This window comes from Python bivittatus, unplaced genomic scaffold (genome assembly GCF_059951505.1).
Source record: "Python bivittatus isolate LINGU-HERP-01145 unplaced genomic scaffold, Pbiv_v1 ctg000400_np1212, whole genome shotgun sequence".
Lineage (NCBI taxonomy): Eukaryota > Metazoa > Chordata > Lepidosauria > Squamata > Pythonidae > Python > Python bivittatus.
Genome location: NW_028277073.1, coordinates 10419495 through 10439047, shown reverse-complemented (window position 1 = coordinate 10439047; position 19553 = coordinate 10419495). Strand labels below are relative to the sequence as shown.

The 19553-nt window shown below is 36.8% G+C and overlaps 1 protein-coding gene across 6 annotated transcripts in view; it reads right to left on the bottom strand.

The window, feature by feature from the left end:
• A1CF (APOBEC1 complementation factor) overlaps positions 1-4072 on the bottom strand; it is a 60318-nt gene extending 56246 nt beyond the window's left edge. For 4 of the 6 annotated variants that reach the window (XM_025177725.2, XM_088144409.1, XM_015891477.3 and 1 more), the window contains exon 1: positions 3986-4072. The gene's annotated coding sequence lies outside the window, so the exon portion shown is untranslated. The remainder of the gene's footprint in view (positions 1-3985) is intronic. The other 2 variants (XM_088144407.1, XM_088144410.1) reach the window with 2 other exon arrangements.
• Between the last annotated feature and the right edge of the window lie 15481 nt (positions 4073-19553).

Sequence of the window (19553 nt, the reverse complement as noted above, 5' to 3'; positions counted from 1 at the left end):
TTTGCCAGAATATTTTTTTCCTCTTCAAAATTAAAAGCATGGCTGAGAGAACTGGCAGAAAATTAGCTAGTGCGAAAATATCTTCTTACTAGCAGAATCATTCTATGTGTGATTCTGCAGAAAGGAAATTCTCACTTCAGAATTGTTTTTTAATTGAAGTCATCTGCTCCATTTTGGCATTATTACTAACATCAATGTTGGATTACAGGTAGTCCTTGTTTAGCGACTATTTGCAGTTATGATGGTGATGAAAAAGTAACTTTATGACCAATCCTCACATTTATGACCTTCATGGATCTGTAAAGCAAAGGAAAGCTGAAATAAGATCATAAGCACAGTCACTTAGCACTTCACTTAATGACCGTGTTGCTGGTCCCAATTGTGGTAATTAAACAAGGACTACCTGTACTCCAGAGCTCTAACTAGGTCATTTGATTGTTCATATATGCAAACTAGTACCTTATATTATAGCCTTCAATGAAGCAGATAGGACCATCATAGGCAAAGCTATTGGTCCCCACTACCAGGTATAATTTTGAAGTCCTTTCTGGAAATGTATTGGAGAAATGAAGATCTTTTCAGTTTTACAGATGGAAGGCTCATCTCTGTTGGTAGACATTTCTGCAAGGGCTTCTAAGGATTGGAAGGAATAAAATGGCACTCTCATAAAACCTACAAATTTTTGGAGACAAGCTGATGTGTTATAGGATTAAACCCTCGCTGTAAGATTGCATAAGACTGTAGTGGGGGAAAGTATAGTTCTAATGCTTCTAATATAGTTAAATTTTGGGAGCGATTTCAGTTTGTGACACTTACAGAATGAGTATTATCTACTGTCAGATAAAAAGATCTTCTTCCTGATTCTATTACAGCATCAAACTATTAGTGCAATTTCAAAAAGAAAATAATTATATCGGCCAGTTCAACCTGCCTCATTTTCTCATTTCCATTCGAAAGTAGTTCCAGAATGTGGGCTTTCAATATTACTTCTTTTGGTCCAGACTTTTAAATCGTCCTTTTAAATATAATTTTGATGTAGACATAATCACTTCATAGAAAAAAGTTTTTTTAAAAAATTAGTAGAATAGAAACTGCCTTAGTCTCTAGAAAGCCATTCAATTCCCTCTTCTAGAAATGAATGAGTTTTAAACAGAAGTAGAAGTCAGATAATACGCATCGATGAGTCTGAATGACATTGCAAATATAGCATCTTTTGCATCAACAAGAGAAAGAGAAGCCCTACAGACTCTGTTAAATCATCTGAAGAATAATTTCCCTAAATTTAATAGCTGCAGCCTTTTTTTTCTGAAGCAAGGTTGAACAAACTTTCCTCTTGTCTTGTTAAAAAAAAGTTTCTCTTCAAATAGAGGAGTGTTTCTCAACTTTGGCAACTTTAAGATGTGTGGACTTCAACTCCCAGAAATCCCCAGCCAGAATGGCATATAGTTGGTTAATTTGCTCATTTTTATGCTATCCTTTCTCTATGGAGCTCAGGCGCCTTCTCTCTTCCACATAAAGTCTAAAGAACTTCAAGACTAGATAGAGACAGGACCCGAGGCCTTTTTGATCTATAAGCAACACTCTATCTTGTATAATGTCATATACCCATATGAAACACTTTCCGAAAGAAAATAAAAAAAATATGCCTCTTATATTCAGTGTTACAGTTCCTTCCGATTGGATTTTCTTGACAATAACAGGGAGCTGTTTTTTAAGGACCCTACGTAAATAACAGAGCTTTCTTCTTACTATTCTCTTAAAAAAACAGTTATGCTGTGATATTATACAATAATAGGAAAGATTTAAATGTATATTCATTTACTGTAACATCTTGATCCTTGAAACTCTTACCTGTGAGCATAGAACTGGTCAACAATGCATTCTCATTTTGATGACTACTTCTGGCTACTTTCCACAACTTTGTTGAGAGTATTTGCAATATTTCACTATCATATACCAAGTAGGTCTATCTTCCTTCCCCCCCCCCCCCCATCCCACTGCCACCTTTGCTGACACATTTGTCTTCTTCTTCATTGCAAAGAGCAAATCCTGGAATTTCTTAATCTGATGGAAAGACAGGTTTCCACTGGATTACTTTCCCACCAGCTGTTCTTAGCCTTCTGAAGTTCCCTGTTAGCAGCACTCTCTCGAAGCTTAGTTACGGTCTCCATGAATAAGATAAGAAAAAATGATGTTTGTCTTTTGCGGATCAATAGAGCAACTCACTTGAAAATACTGAGTTGCCAGAGACACTTACAACAAAGCCATATTGAAATGGTAAACCCTGCATTTGAAAACAACATAAAATTACTGAATGGAGAGCAAAAAGACTACAGTTTACAGTTTCAGACACTTTGATTTTCATGCTATGTTCTTTTCAAAAGAAGTCAAAGTAACAGTCAACATACAGCCTTCTTTTAAGGGTAAAACATGACGTGATAAATGAATTTGATGGTAACATTATAATTATATGTTGGTGAGCTAAGGCAAGAAGTAATCCATAGTACACAAAAACAGCATTAATACTATATATATATATATATATATATATATATATATATATATATATGAATTCCTTCAGCACATTCTCACATACAAATATATAGCAAACTTTCAGTATGTTTAACTATTATTATAATGATTCTGTCTATACTGTGCAAATATTTTTATTGCCTTTGAATCCTTACTTTCAAACTTAAACAGAATACACCATTGTCAAAAAGTGACTTCTTGTGCTGGAAAAATACCCTTATAATTCAGTTGGACAATAAAAGGCTTTGGCTGAACAGAGACATTTTCTTTATAATATAAGGTCCATTGCCATGATCTACCTGCTATAATTCTCACAACAGAATACTTGGCATTCTCTTGTTTTATTTCTCCCCCATATTTTGAAAGAGTATCAGTCTACATGGGGAGAACACAGTGTGAGTAGGCAATCCCATGTAGGGGTCACTATGTGGAGACTTCTCTCTCTATCGTGTCATTGAGAATCCTGGAAAATTAGGTTTCCATTGGGCGGAAAAACTCCATGAATAGAGGATGTGGACAGTGATGAGAACAAAGCTAGGGGAGCAAATCTACAAAGCTTACCCTCTTCCACTTTCTCACATACAGAATTTCATATTTTAAAAATGAATGAAGAGGACACCAGTACCGATACATTTACTATTATTAAGCTACTTATGTAAGCTACTTTACATTAAATACTGACATGTAGATTATTTAATATGGATTCTTTTGTCTGATTGTTATTACTGTTCAATGACACTCAGCTAGGTATTTCAAAATCTAAGAACACCTCTGTGAATCCCCCAAAAATCTATACTGACAGAATAATCTAAACCTAAACCTTAGATAACCAAATAAGCTGCTACCTAAACACAAATATGTATTAAAACGAATTGCTGTTTTGTAAAGGAAAAATTAAGACACATATAATGATTAGCCACAGCAAGTTGTCCTTTAACAAATCTAAAATAAACTGCAGAATGGGAGGGTCTAGAATACTTCTTTTTAAAGTCTTTTTTTCAATAAAAGAAAGCAATATATTGTCGATTAGTTGTTTCATTCATAAACCTGTGATAAACATCTCATTCCACTGATAAAAAGGTAGAAATAATCTAAACCAGGTAAATAGCAAAAAAGTAGCTTTCTACTACCTGAATCCCATGACTCTCTCAGCAGCTGCCTGTCTTGAAAATCAGGAAAAAATAACATTGAGTTCCCTATGATACTAATTTTACAGAACAACATATGGGGAATTTCCCATTTCAATCCTGACTGATAATAATCTTAGGAGGTACAGACTCCAAAGACTGGATTTTGACATTTGCAAGCCTCTTTAGTTCAGAAAACGCTGAGATTAAGATCTTCTCTACAGACTCTAATAACAGACAGTGCAATCCATTAATCAACTAAAATGCTATATACTATTGCTAAAAAAAACATCCCACCCTATGGTGGAAAATGGCATACACCATACCTGAGCAATTTCAGAGACCACCACCTAGAAAAGTTCTCCTTGATTATGTCGAACTTGCAACGTGTCACTCTGGTTATTCTCTAATCATTATATCAAGCTCCAAAGGTTCAGCAAACCCCCAGTTGGTTTACAGTTCTGTAGGTTAAACTTTAACTGGCCTATCTCTCTGCTCCATGCAGCCCTTTGACCAGATAGCTAGGTCACTGCAGCTCATTGTCTACAAAAACTACATATGTTTACAAAATCCACAAGATACAAGTCAATAGAATAAATGTCCATGAGGTGAGAAGGATATCATTTAAAAATTGGTCAGCTAGATTACCTGGGAAAATGTACAGAACTTTACCCCAACCTAATTTTATCTTATCAGCAGAATAACTCCCTGCAAACTGTCTTCAGAGCTTCAGAAGGCCCCCCCTTGCTGGATCTTTATAATGTCTACTTTGTAAACTCATTTTTGTCTAGGTGACAGTTTGGAGTAATGCTCATATTGGCATTTGGCAAGGAGGCGTTGTCAATGTTGTCAGGTAAAGGCCTGAAATAGTGCATAATTTTAAATGGATCTAGCTACAGCACCACTTTTTAGAGTAAAATTTTTCACTGGAAATGCTGCACTCTATCTGCAGGCAGGTAAAGTGGGACTCTAGTTTGCCTAAACGTCTGCAGAAAAAACGGCAATTCTCCAGTGATTGGGCTGATCATTACTAGAGCCATGCAAAACCTTCAAAAGAAGCACTTCAGACCACATGGGCTGTTTCACATATTTGTGCACACATATCCATGAAAGAGGTACAGATGCAACTACCCAACTCTGGGAGAAGATGCAGCTGCTTTAATAAGCAGCTTTCCAAGACAGGTGCTTTGTACATGCTCCCAAACCTCTTTCAACAGATTTGTAGAGCCCCGATCATTACTATTGGCAATATCACTTTTTCCTCCTCCTTTTTAAAAATCTGTGTTATTTCTGTCCCATGACTATTTTTCATCTTCCACAATGCCCAGGGCTAGCACCATTTCTAGGCACTGTGGCAGGAAAACAGCAGTTCCCACAAAAAAAGTGGCTGCAGAATATTAGGTGAAAATTCTGAAAAACCTTTTCCCCTAGGAAAGAAAAAAAAAAAGTTGTTAAGTATCAATATGGCAGTTTTAAATATTGATATTTTAAATAAATACAAAGCAAATCATAATCCTACCCAGGCTTACTAACTCCATTTAAATATTTAGCGAAATTAAGAGTGTCATGTTTTGTATAGTTCTATCAATTACACATCTATTACCTTATGAACCTATCTTAATATCTGCTGTTCATTGAAATAATTATTTTACAAAGTAAGAAATGGCTCTTACATTCAAAAACAATACTAATGTAGTTATTTGAATATTCGCCTCTGCATGTCTATGCTTTGAGACAGAAGTGGAAAATATTATATGGAATTTATGATTGCCTGTTTATGATTGAACACATGCATACTGATAACACGACACTCAACATGTAATTGAAGGAAGAATAAAGATACAAACAAATTATTAATCACGAATCCATAATTTTTGGCATTTGGAATTTGGGCATATGTGGGTGTTTATGCAAAATGGCTGTAGCAGGACTTGCCCATTTGCAAATGGTGGTGGGCCTGAGGGATAATAATTAATTACACAGTACTAATTGGTTAGATTTCTTGCCATTCCCTCTAGCTTACCCTCCCATAGAAAACTCTCTACTAGGGGTGTGGGTGGTGGTGGTTAAAATAAGGCATGATGGCAGCTGTGACTGCGTGACTGAAGCCCTGTTTTCACATGCATTGTCCGTGCAACATATAGTACATAAGAAAATTGGTGTAGTTTTGATCCTTCAGTTGCAGCCACCATCCTCACCTTGGATGGCCCTGCTCCCTACTACCTCTGCTAACCTTTGCTCTTTTTTCTGTACATGTAGGCGTATCTTGGAACAGCTGGAGTCAAACTACCATTTTTATTTTCTAAAAAAAAGTTTGGGGATCATTCTTGGAAAAAAAAGGTAACACTGCTTCATTGGAACATGCCAGCCTCCCGTTTTTTAATTATAAGGCTTTAAAAAAATGTAAAAAGTTAGATAGGAGAAAATGCCTGGTAATGCCACATTGAGAAATTTAGTAATCAGTAGTCATATCTTGGAATAAAGACTTGTCATCTAGTTTCTATTTTAGCTGTTTCAGAGAAATAGGCTATTTTTTAGGGATAATGGAAACTCCAAGAGAGCAGCATCTATTTCTGTTCTCAGATAGGAATCTGATTTCTTTTGTTCATGTGTCATATTATGCTTTCTAAACAGGACAGTCTTAATTAGTAAGGAGGGCATGATGTTAATAAATTCTTCATTAGAACAAGATGATTTCAAAATTAGAGATTCTCAGACTTTTCAAGAACAGTGAACATAAATACAGGCATGGGGTTCACAGGCATCCATAACCATAGAGTTGGAAAGAGAAGTCAACTTTCACCTGCTACTCTGCATAGATCCAAGCATCCATGACAGACGGTTTGGTTTTTATTGTTTAGAAGTTTTCCTGACTTCCAACTGGAATCTGCCTTCTTGTAAGTTCAGATCATTGTTCTTTCTGGGAAGATAATAAACAAGCCCTGGTCTTCTTCTTGTGTGTGAAAACCTTGTATGTACTTCAAAATCACTACCATATCCTCCTCTCCTCCAGGCTAAATATACCCAGTTCCTCCATCTCCATATGAGAGATGTTGCTTTTCTCTGAAGATATTCCAGTTTGTTTGAGACCCATCTACAACATACTGCCCTGAACTAAACTCAATATTTGATCTGACTGATTCAGAATGATTACTTTCTGGAACTGAAACTATTCTTCTGCTAATAGCCCCTCTGACTTTATTGAAGTTTATTCTTAAATTATTATGCAGGAACTATAATCTCAATCTGTTTATCCCAACATATTTTTACAGTGCCAATATCTTCAGATTTGGGGGAGGGGGCTCTATAGAATTACTAACAGGATAAGAATATCAGAGTAACATGTTGTCATCAGTAATTAAAATGACTCCATTTGAAATCAAGATATTTAAGTCAAAGATTGATAGCCTTTAGTAGCTCTGGGTTGAGTGCAATAATTGGCGTGATGAGCTAGATGGACCATCCCCCCAGATCATGATGTTCCTGCAAAATCTCATGCAAGATTGCCAAAAATCTCACAAGATGCCAGCATTCTCATGTAAGATTTGAAGATTTTAAATCTCACAAAATCTCTCCAACTTTACAATTTTAAAAATTACTTAGGGTTGGGGCCATTGGTGGTGAGATCTGATGGGTGCTTGTTCCTATCCTATAATGTAAGTGTAACAAATACTTATTGGATTATGCATAGCCCAATGTTCTCTTATGGTTAGAGGTACATTTCATATGATAAATCACTAATGGCTTGATCAAAGAATAAGTACTGAATGTTGCAAATTGAAAGTCTAGCTATGGACTGGGTTGAACTTTTGACACATGGCTTTGACACCATAATGATTAAATTTCTCTTCTGTCCTACCTAACTATTCCACCTTCTTATAACTTATGTTTATTAGTGACTTGAGGCAAATTAACTAAAAAGCAAACTTTATTGAACAATATATGCTATACAGGTCCTGGTTTTTGTTTTGGGGAGATCAATTTTTATTTACTGATGCACACAGAGGAAAATACAGGTAGTCCTTGGTTAACAATGGTAATTGGGACCAGAATTTCCATTGCTAAGTTATATGGTCATAAAGTGCAATGTCACGTGACAGTGTCACTTAGTGATGGCAGTTCTGGCAGTCCCCAATTACCATCATTAAGCAAATCATTGTGGTTCATTAAGCAAGGACCTCACATGACCATGACTTCTGACTTCCTGCTGGCTTTCCCACTGATTTTTCTTGTGGGAAGCTGGCAGGGAAGGTCACAAATTGTGATCATGTGACCATGGGGGTGCTGCAACAGCCAGAACTTCAAGGACTGATCAAAGTACCACTTCTTCAGCATTGTCATAATGTCAGCCCTAGCCCAAGAAACTCCAAGAGACCATGTAAATTCAGTCCAGCTATGTTTATTAGTTACAACCTCTAGCAAGAATCTTCCCAGACTGAAACCCCAGCTCCCAAGTAACGCCAGCCACAACATTGTGAATTCCTCAGGGAGGTGCCAGTCTCATCCTCTTGTATCTCCCATGCTGCTCAGGAGATGAAAGAAAATGTTTTTCACCCTGAGCCTGGCCTTCATAATTCCATTCCATCACACATAAGTTTGAATGGTTGCTGAATGTGTGGTCATTAACCAAGGACCATCAGTATGTTAAAAGGTATTAAAATGAATAGGATTTACTTATTAAGTTGGACTGAAGCCTGGAAACCCTCTTCACTGATTTTGTGTAATCAAGTAAAATCTGTATGAGAAAGAACATTTGGAAGTCTACACATATTTTTATTTACTTACTTATTTGTATTTTATTCATTTACTCTTGGGGAGGGTTATCTGGCATCTTAGATTGATGCTATTTGTTTTATTGACTCCTTTCACTTTTGCAATTATATAAAAGGCAGATAACAATAGGTAAATAGATGTCTCAGGCCAGCCTATAACCTTTAGTTTTGTGTATAAGCTGAGTCAGATGACCAAGAAGATAAGGTTTTCTGAATTTGGTCTTACACTGCTGGGATTGTGCTACCTAAAGCAAGGCACTGAATTTTAAAATACACCCTGGGGTAAGAGGAACCTACAATTAAAAATCTGTGTATCAAAGAGAAATACAGCCTTTTCTCTATGCACTATTTTTCCTAATCACGGGTGTTTGTTTTAAATGGGAAAGAACATGTGGATCTTTGCTATCCTGCCACTTTTCCAGAAGGACCATCCTGGAACTAAATGAGACACCTGAGGATTCTATTCCTGACCCTAAGGTTTCCAAGGCCAAGAAATGTTAGGAGGTGGTATAACTCTTGGGACTACCATTGAGATGATGGTGCCAGCATGACGGCCCACTCAAAGAAATTACAACACTGGGAAAATTGAGGTGCTTCAATCGGTGCCATTCCTTCCCTTCTGTCTTGTCATAATCACAGCTGGGACCTCAGAAGGAATTGTAGCAGTATAATGTCCAGAGTCTCTTGTGAAATACCTGTATGACAACAAATCAGGTCTCCTTCAGTCCTTTTTCTGAGGAGAAAGTCTACCCTAATGACAAGCTAGGAAGAGTCAAGGCTGCAATATGGCCTGTAAATCCACTTGTTCTGTCAGAGCCCGGCCGTTACTGAGGAGGTATCTTTCTTGCTGTGCCCAGTGCTGGACAGCATATTTGAATGCGCTTATCCTTGACCCACATGACTACCTCTAATAAGATACAATTTGATCCTTTTGGATGAAGAAGCAGGAACAGGACTGAAAAGGAATAGAAAAAGAGAACACTGGTGGCAAAAACATCAAGTTCAAGATCCAACTTTGAAACACAATCATCAGGGCATTCCTTCTGTATCTGGGCTACTTGTCCAAGTATCCATTAGATAAGTGGAGTTGTTCTTTTAACATGGGATGAAGACCATTATTATCATTTTCATTCACAACAATCTGATTACTGGGCTAATGTTGGTAGAACTGTCACAAAACTGATTCTTCTTGTCAAAAAAGGGAAATAAAACAGCTCAGGCACTGCATTCCAGGATGTTCCCATTTAAAGTTCCAGTCAGCTTTCAAGATAAATGTTCATCCTCCAGTAGCCATCTAGCATTCTATGATTACTGAGAATGACAAATCCTCATTAGGCTAATTTTGAGAGGAACATTCGTAAAGTTTCTTTCAGTTTCCTGTGAGACTGCTTATTATTCTAGCTCCTTGGAGGGAAAAAAACTATTTATGTACAGAATGAAGAAGCCTTGTATCTTAATTTGCCATTCTAAATCCTTTGGTTAAGATCCTGATTGATTGATATCATTTGTTTAAACTTATTGACATGCCATTAGCGATGCAGTGGAGTATGAAAACAGGGCAATCTTATAAAAATTGCCTGTGTCTTTCTCACTAAATTCAGTGGAGTAGGCTTCTGAACAAACGCACAAAGCCAGATGTGCATTGCACAGTAAGGAACGAACGTGTGATCATTCCCCGCCCCCACTTCAGTATTATTACATGCAAAGTTTGCTAATTTTTGCATGAATTGAAGAGAAAAAAAAATATTATGATGAAAGCCAAGTAAACTTGTTTACCTTTTTATCAGTTTTCAATAGTATAGATAAACACTTTAGAGGTATTTGTAACTACAGAATAGGTGGGTCACTTTGGCAAATGTGCCCATACAGCTAAAGATTTTTTTCTTCAGGGGTTTTAAAATACTTAAATTTGTCCAGTAACAGATTTTTGCCTCAAAGAGAGCTATTTGGAACACTTCAGCTCAAGGCTGTGTAACTTCCTGAAGATGACAGAAGATCAGATTAGTGCTCAGCCTTTGCAGATGTTGGTAGTAGGTTCATTTAATTTGGTATGACTATTGCAAGTATTCACAAGATGGCTCTCCTGGTGGGTTGTACCTAGTCACAAAACACACTTTTACAGACGGCTAAATTACATCTCCTGAGAAAGTTTAACATCAAACTTAGTTCCCTAAATATACTCCCCACTTGTCATTTGTATGTCAGGAGCTGCATTTAGAAGTTTCTCTTTTACTTTTCATTTTATAAGGAAAATGAAGTAAAATAAGTAGTGACTATTTTTACAAGTGCTGTTTCCCTAACTATGATAAAGAATCTGAATGCTGGTAGTATTGTTTACATAGAGCATTTATGTATATATTAATGTAGTTACAGGAAACATATTTTAATAATTTCATATTGCTTCTTTTATAAGATAAGAAAAACAGCTGTTATTTTTGTCAATGGTTTTAATACAATCCTAGAATTTGAAAGTGTTCAGGTTCAGGTATACTGTATTTCTGAGGTACCACAATTATCTGTCCTGTTAGGCTTTTTCATTTTTCATTTTTTTTTAATATGTCAACTACAGCTTTACATTTTCCTCAGTAGAGACTGAATAAGTATCACATATTCAAATAATTAAGAATGGGTAAGTATAGTTTGATTTAATTTGCAATTTCTTGTGGACATTCCTGGCAAAGGAAAGTACAATTCTGAAATGTGGGATGTTGCTAAGTTTTATCTGTTAACATTTAACCCTTACTTTTAATAACCTGCTTATTGTTGTACGATTATAAGTTATATATTTTTACTGTATTGAACTAAAGGTGATTGGGCAGACCACCTGGAAATCTTGCTTCTTTGATTGAAGCAAGCCATCCATAAGGTGATGTGGTCCAAGTTCATCTGTGATCCAAGTTAAACAGCTGGATTGGTTTACATTTTTGGATTTAGCTTAATCCTAAAAAAATTGCTCTGATGCAAGAGCAGTGACAATTATTTTTAGACATGTTTTTAAGTTGCTGGTATAACAATGATTTGATATAATAGTCTGCAAGACATGAAGCAGTCTACTTCTTGTGTGGCCAGAGTGGGGCTATTTTTAAAACTCTCAACCTCAATATTTGCTTTAAATTTTTCCTTCGGTTTAGGTGACTCTGAAATACTATTGAACCTTCATAACATCAAAAAATTGTTCTGTCCGTTTAATCCAAATTCTAAAATTATTGGTATTTTGCTTGCACTGCCATGGTACAGTATAAGGATGTCTGGGAAATGCTATTTTGAAATGTTGACTCGTAAAACAAACCACTTAAAAAGGAGCCAAATTTAGATCTTCAAAGTTTCCTTGTTTTTTTAAACTGTTACTTAAAAAAAACAAGTCACATCTGTATTTTTCCAATCCTTTCCCCAAAGTTTTATAAAATAATGATAATTCAAGTCATTGAACAAACGTGTGTTCATTAAAAATCTCTTTTCCCATAAAGTTGATCTGGAAAATAGTTTTTAGAAAGGTTTAAGACACTGTGCTCTGACAGATTTTTAACTTGTGATATTCAGGGAAAAATCACTGGGCAATCATTTTTGCATTGTTTTTTTCCTAATTAAATGTTAAGTCAGAAATGTGTATGTATGTCTACATCGACAGATGCTACTTGTTTCCCTTTTTCTTTTACGTTGCTGTAGATCCCCTTGAGGAGAAAAACATGCTTCAAAACTGTCCACAGGGTATGGTAAAATAAGTCAAGATGGCAGCCAGGATGGGGCAATTGAAACTCTGCCTGTTTTTTATGCGCGTTGTACATGTGACACACATAAAAACAGGTGGAGCTTTGATCACACCATCACAGCTCCCATTCTGACTTTTTTGAGCATACCTTGATGATTTTACTAATGCTTTACTTTACAAAAAAATTAAGACAGTGATTGCAACTATAAAAATGCTGAGTGGACTGGATGAGTCAAGAGCATGTCACTTCTGGGCATTTCCTTAAGAGTCTGACAGCCAACTTCTTGAATATTATTGACCTAAACTCTTGTGATTTTAAAAAAAAATAAACTAAGTAACCGAATGCATGCCCAAACACAAGGCTCCAGTTGTGAGACCTTCAGGTCAAGTGTCAAAGGTACAATGACTACTGTGGTTGCAGACAAATGTCTTGCATCTTCAAAAAAATCTAGCAAGCAATCACTTTTTATGGTAGCTGGCAAAGGTATAAAAGGGGCTTGCAGTTTAACAGACAGCTGGGTGATATCAAGCCCATTAGCTCTTTTTGTGCCCCTGGTTGCCACAATGTATGGTGTGCAGCTATATGGTGAAGCAGATGTGAGAAAGCTGGTTCTCTTTTGACTATTTCATGCACAAGTCCCACCATGCTTGTGAAGTATTTTTCAGGCTCCTTTTGAACAGAGATTTAGTGCATTAGGAACTGAAATCAGGTTTCAAAGAATTATGAAGAACAGCTGACAGGCATGGTGAACATAAGAGCTGGCCATCAAGAGTATCAACCCTAACAGGAGATTGGACAGCTGAGTGGTTGCAGAACATCTGTGGGTGATAAAGGATTCAGTGAAGTTGTCCATGGTGCCAAGATCTACTAAGGCTTCCAGTTGTACTTCAATGCCAGACTGAGTCTATAGAACTACAGGAATAATTATGTGTGGGTCTGCATGCCTGGGGTTCACTTAATTTCTGATTGACCCAGCCACTGAGTCTTTGGGGGGTGGTAGTGCTTTATTTCCTGACAAGCTAGATCTGGAGTCTTTAGAGCTTCTGCTTGCAATTGTCCCCCTGCTATCAGGCATGCCATGAAATTTGTGTAGTTCTCCAAATCCAGGTTGTTTTGAATAAGAAGTGAGGGTTGTCCACTTTGCTGCTCCCTCAGTCATTAGGACTATTGTAGACAAGAATGAAGCCATACCCAGTAGCTGATTGCCCATTGCTGGTGAGAAAACATAAATGACATTTATGTACCTGGGATTAAACTTGTGGGTTCTTCCTTCTGCCTTTCTGAATTAATAGCTACTTTGTGCAGGAGCTGATGGCCTTGAAACGGAGTGGCTTTCTTTGTTTACATAATGTCCATCTCTAGCCTGGGAATCATCAGTTCCCACCTTAATCTTCACAGTGCTGTCACTGGCTGATGGTTTTGCCACTGGCTGGTAATGTTGAGAAAGTGGTGGGAGGTCAGCCTTTCCTGCATGAGAAATGAGGATATTCTCTTATAGATGCATGCCAGAATTGAGGCAATTGGCATTACCAGTGGGGACAGCCAAATCTACACCAGTTTAGTTTGCTGCTGGATGACAGACAGGAATAGAGCAGTAACTGAGCCATGGAGCAGAGACCATATTTGATAACAGAGCAGAAAGCAGAGAAGCTGCTAGCAACTTGGTGTCCTCCAGATGTACTGGGATATATAAATGTGGACCTAAGAGCAAGGGAAGACTACAATATCATCATCATCATCATCATCATCACCATCATCATCATCATCATCATCATCATGAAGAAGAAGAAGAAGAAGAAGAAGAAGAAGAAGAAGAAGAAGAAGAAGAAGAAGAAGAAGAAGAAGAAGAAGAATTATTAATTTTGGTATGGCCACCCACTCCAGTAGATTCTGGGCAGCTTACAAAATTCAAATACACAGTTAAACAATTAAAAACATGAAACAAAACCGACTGAACTAAAAACAGCCATAACAATAAAAACACAACAAGGGTCCCACAAACACATTAATCTCAGGCCTGGCAACAGAGCCAGGTCTTAAGATATTTCCAGAACCCCAGGAGAGTGAGCGACTCTCTGATGCTTCCATGATTATAAATTAAAAATTGCTCATATTTCAGAAAATGTTGTGCCCATTATTTCCGAAATCTTAATCATAGTTTTTGATCATGTGAGATATTTAAACTATGGACTTTCTGATTTCTGTAAGAATGATTTAACACACAATTAACTCTTAGAGCATTTCCACACTGAGCTTCACCACCATTCCCACAGCAGAGCTGTGCCTCTGGGCTCCTATATTGTGCTGTACTTCCACCACAATTGGTCCCCCAACAAGTTAGCTAAGCCAATTTTCTTCTAGCTCAGCTGTGCAGAAACTCAAATAGCAAAACCTGAAGGCCATACAGCTAAGGGGACCATGGCTGAACCTTCCTCACTTCAGCTGTGAAGCTACTACAGCACAACAGTGCCCTCGTACCTGATTACAGGGATTTTTCCAGCCATACCACTTGTTATTTTCCCTTGCTATGAACAAAGATGGCAAAACAAAGATGGAGATGGAAGAATGGGGCACCAGCCCTGGCCCATTTCTGGTCAGATATGAGGAAGACAGACTGGTTCATTCCAAGCATTCCTGCAACAGCTATGAGCAAGGTGATCACAAGCAAGGATGTGAGAATGTTTGGGAAGTGGTGATGTTGGTCATGTATAAATGCATTTCCATTGGCATGAATATTTATTTTCCCCCCCTTCTGATTGGACTGTGTCCATTCTATTTACAAAAGGATGGCATTTTAAAATTAGCCATCTGTATTATTCAACTTCTCTTAGTAGGTGGCAAGAACTGATCCACTTTGGGCTCAGAAGCTGAACAGGATCAGGCCTGATTAATACTTGAATGGGGGATCACTGGAGAATATCAAGGCTGTAGGCTAGAGTGGGAAAATGGAAAACATACTGAAATAAATCAATGTCAAACAAATTCCATAAACTCGCCAAGAAAACTGCATGATTACATTCCTTTATAGTCACCTAGAGTCAATCTCCGAGGCACCTTCGCTCTTATACAAGGATCTTGGATTTTCTTCTTTTTGTGCACTCAGTGAAGTCCCCATATTTGAAGTTGTTCCTAATGGGAGGGAGGGAGGGAAGGAAAGAAGGAAGGAAGCCAGCCAGCCAGCCAGCCAGCCAGCCAGCCAGCCAGCCAGCCAGCCAGCCAGCCAGCCAGCCAGCCAGCCAAGGAAGGAGAGCCACATGCAAGCAAATAATTTTTTTTCTTTATTTCTTCATTAGGAATAATTGTCAGAAAGTGATAGAATTAGCACTGAAATTGGAAGATGTTTAGTTTTAATGAGCCTGCTGAAATTAGCCATGACTAATTTCGTGATTAACTTCAGGACAAGGTTCATTGACTTGGATGAGTCTGCTCTAAGTTTAACTAAGTCTGGATCTAACCCATTATATAAAACAAACTATCATCCTCTTTCAGCTACTTTTGAAGTTTATATGTATTTAAGCTGTGGTTGTGCCTTATTCCTCTGATCTACCCTCAAAAAGTATTTGAGTCATAGGTGGATTTTATAATTAAAAAACAAACAAACATTATAGTTATATTCTGATTTCAGCCATCTCTGTCGTAACCACAGTTTACTTAAAATGAATAACATCGACAAAGAGAGTCACCCAACTGTATTTTTCAATTCTTTGGCTTGAAGCTACTTTCTTTTGCAGTAAGAGAAATGATAATACCATTGTAATAGTAGTGCAGAAAGGTTTTTATTAATATGCTTTTAATACTGATTGGTTATATTTGTATCCCACCATTCTAGAAGAAAGGCATTCTATCCCTAACTTTCCTCATCCTCCCTATCATTTTGACAGGATGCCATATATTCTTTTTAAAAAATAAGTGATACACGTCATTTCCTTATTTCAAGCTGAACTACATATTTATATGTGAATTGATTTATCTACCAGCCTGCGGTCCTCTGAACAGAAAGGGATGTCTACCAGGTGTGCGATGCATATTTTAAAAAAGGCAGGCTTCAATCACACCATCTTGACATTTTTTAACCATATCCTGTGGACACCCCTGTGTACAGATGTTGTGGTTTCGGCCATACTGACAGCCATGATTACTTTATGAATAGATGATCCTCTTTTACTGCAGCCTTGTATAAGCCTTCAGAGCTGATATACTTTCACAATTCCATTTTAAAATGGAACTGGTTCCATTTTGAGTCCTAAAAGCTTGTTGCTGTAGTACAAAGCTAATTGTGTTTTGTGGTTCTGTTTATATATAAATGTTGCTTGGGAGTAATTACTAGTGAAGTGAATGTGACTATGTCTAAGTAGGACTAGGCTGCACTTTTAATACACAAAACACACACAAATAAAGACATAATACATACACATCCTTACCTATACAAAATAATTAGATTTTCTCAATTGTCAGGTTCTAGAAGAAGCCACCACTACATTCTTCAGCTTATTTTAATATAAGGATCAAATATCCAGTATTCACAAGATCATATATGAAACAAGGAAAAACCATGAAGACTGAAGGTTTGTTTAGATATTGTAGGATTTTAATTAGAGGTATGCTTAGGCATACTTGGAGTATAAGTATATCCTAAATTTTACACATATTTATATATAAGTACATTTTTAAATTTCTCATTTCCTTTCTCCACATAAACATTGATCTTAAGCAATAAAATCTAACTCTTATTTTAAGCAGCAAAATAAATCTGCAGAACGATATTCTGGCAATATATCTATTTGTATCTTAAGCCAAAGTCTTTTCACTGTACATCAGCCAAGAAAATTATATCCACTATGTTATCTTTAGATTTGTTTTTTTTTTAAGTGCATACAATATGAAGAGTTTCAAGCAGAACAATTGCTTTAGTCACACACCACTTGTGAAAAAGATCTTAGAACAGTAGACGATTGCAAACTGAATATGAACCAGTAGAATAATATTGCTGCAAAACAAAAAAAGAAAAAAAAAAACAGTAAATGCAATTTTAGGCTGCATCAACAATAGTATAATTTTCAAATCATAGGAAGTAAACACCTCACTTTCTTTTAGTCAGATCTTACTTTAAATATTATGTCCAATTCTGGATACTATACTTTAAGGAGGTTCAGAGAAAGACAATGAGGACAAACAAGTAACTGGAAAATAAATCCTATGAAGATACTGTAGATTAAAGGAGCTGGATATATTTAGTCTTGAGAAAAGATGACTCTGTGGCATGATGGCATCCTTCAAATATATGAAAGGATCTTACATCGGAGAACAAGACCTGCGGTCTCTTGTTTCAGGGTGCAGGACATGAAATAGGAATTTACTTAAGGGAAGTTGCGGGAAAGGAAATTCCAATTTTCTAACAGAGTGGTTTGACAAGGAAATGGTGGAGCTTCCATCAATGAATGTGCCTGAGTGTAAGTTAGAGAACGATTTGCTTGGGATATTTTAAACTAGATTTCTGCAATAAACAGGGGATTTAACTTAATGTCTTCACTGGCCCTCCCAACTCTAGGAGACAAGTTCTATGGTTTCTCCCAGAGTGTTGAATTTTGTATCCTATTTTTTTCTCCAAAGAGCTTCAAGATATGCATATACTGAAATTGGTTAGATGAAGAAATAGTAAATAATATTTGGTTGGAATGGGGATTTGAAGGAGATTCACATTCTTAATGAGAAGGTGCAATATTACTTCATTGTGCTTAAATACATCAAATTAAGTATGTAGAGCAGCCAGATTTTATAAAAATGACAAACTGGAAAATCTAATAGGAAAGTTTTTACCAAAGCTATATTTGAACAAGTTCAAAGGCTGTTCAATTGAATAGCCAGGATGGTAAGAGAACAAAAATGTAGTCTTTCCCCAAACAGAGCAAAGGGTAAGATTTACAATTACTTTTCTAATTTTGCTCCTTTTCTTCATTCCTCTAAATCGGACATGTCTTCCAGATGAAGAAGATCTCCACAACAGTGTTTTGTGTTTTCAGTGGCATGGATGTAGAACTGAACACACAAAATTGTGTTTGTCACCACATATCAAATTAAGTACACCCAGTTGTGCTTAGGCTTTTTAAAATATGATTTCCCTTTGAGTTTAGCTGCTTCTTTAACTTTCTGTTCTGTCTTCAGTCCAGGCTGGATCTATAGGTCCCATCCTATCCTGTCTAAGTTCATATTAAGGATGGCAGCATCTCCTTCTTTGCAGTGACAGTTTTTACAAATGGCTTGAGCAAGGTTTAGCCATTGTGTCTGCTTTAGACATGTTCCTTGAAATATTTTGCTTTTTCTACATCAGGAGTTAACAATAATGTACTTTCCAGGTGTTTTGACCTGCAACCCTATCAGCTTTAATATGATGGTATGTAAACTTGGCCTTAGGAAGGAGGAAGAGTACAATAAAACATTCAGAGAAGAGAGACTGCAACTCATCCTGAGAAAATAAAAAGCCTGAGAAAAATATTCAAAATAGCCCTGCTTTAATTTTGATTGGCATAAGATGCAGTAGAGAGAAAGTCTGGGAGGCTTTCAAGATTCTGTTATTATACCCTACAACAATACAGAGTATTCCTGAAATTGCTGCCTATTAAAAGGGCAGCCTCTTGACCATGCCTACTTCAGTGTGTTGACATTGAGTTACATGACTCAGGACAAGGGATTGAAGTCTCTGTTTAATTTTTTACCTTCAATCCAGTGCTTAGGCCACCTTAGCACACCACCTGCTAGAAATACTCTATTTCCAAGGCTCCTATGATATGGCCTTTGTTCTTAGTTCTTTCATTATCCTCTCAGATCTTGGGGGCTTGTATCACTCCCAGGATTTGGGAATAAGATTGCACCAAAGATGCTATTTGGATTATTTTATTTTACTGAGTTTGTACTATCAAACATATTATTTTATGATGCTTTGCCACTCTTATGCAGATTGAAGAAGCATAAAACATTTGAAATATATAAATAAACTTGCACATTTCATTATTTCTCACCAGATGCAGCTATAACTCTTTCTTCTTGATCAGTATGTAGTGCATCCTGGGTGCCTTCCCTTGAAAGATTTACATTAGTACTTTCTGCTTTCATATGAAGCTGCTCGTTTTCCAGAATCGCTTCATCTTCACTTGTAAATGCTGCCAGAGAAATACAATGCAGGCATTGAAAAGTTAAATTCTCGCAATCCATTGCACCTAATAATATCCTTTTCAACATTCACCATACGCCAAGAAAAGATGACTGAATACTTTTGTGAAGATCATATAAGTACAGGATTCCCCCCCCCCATTGCCTGTTAGTTTTGCTTCCTTTTAACTAAGAGCTAGCCTGAAATATATCTAAAACTCAGCAGCATTTTTTCTTTATTTGATTTTTGAACTCCAGCTGCGGTG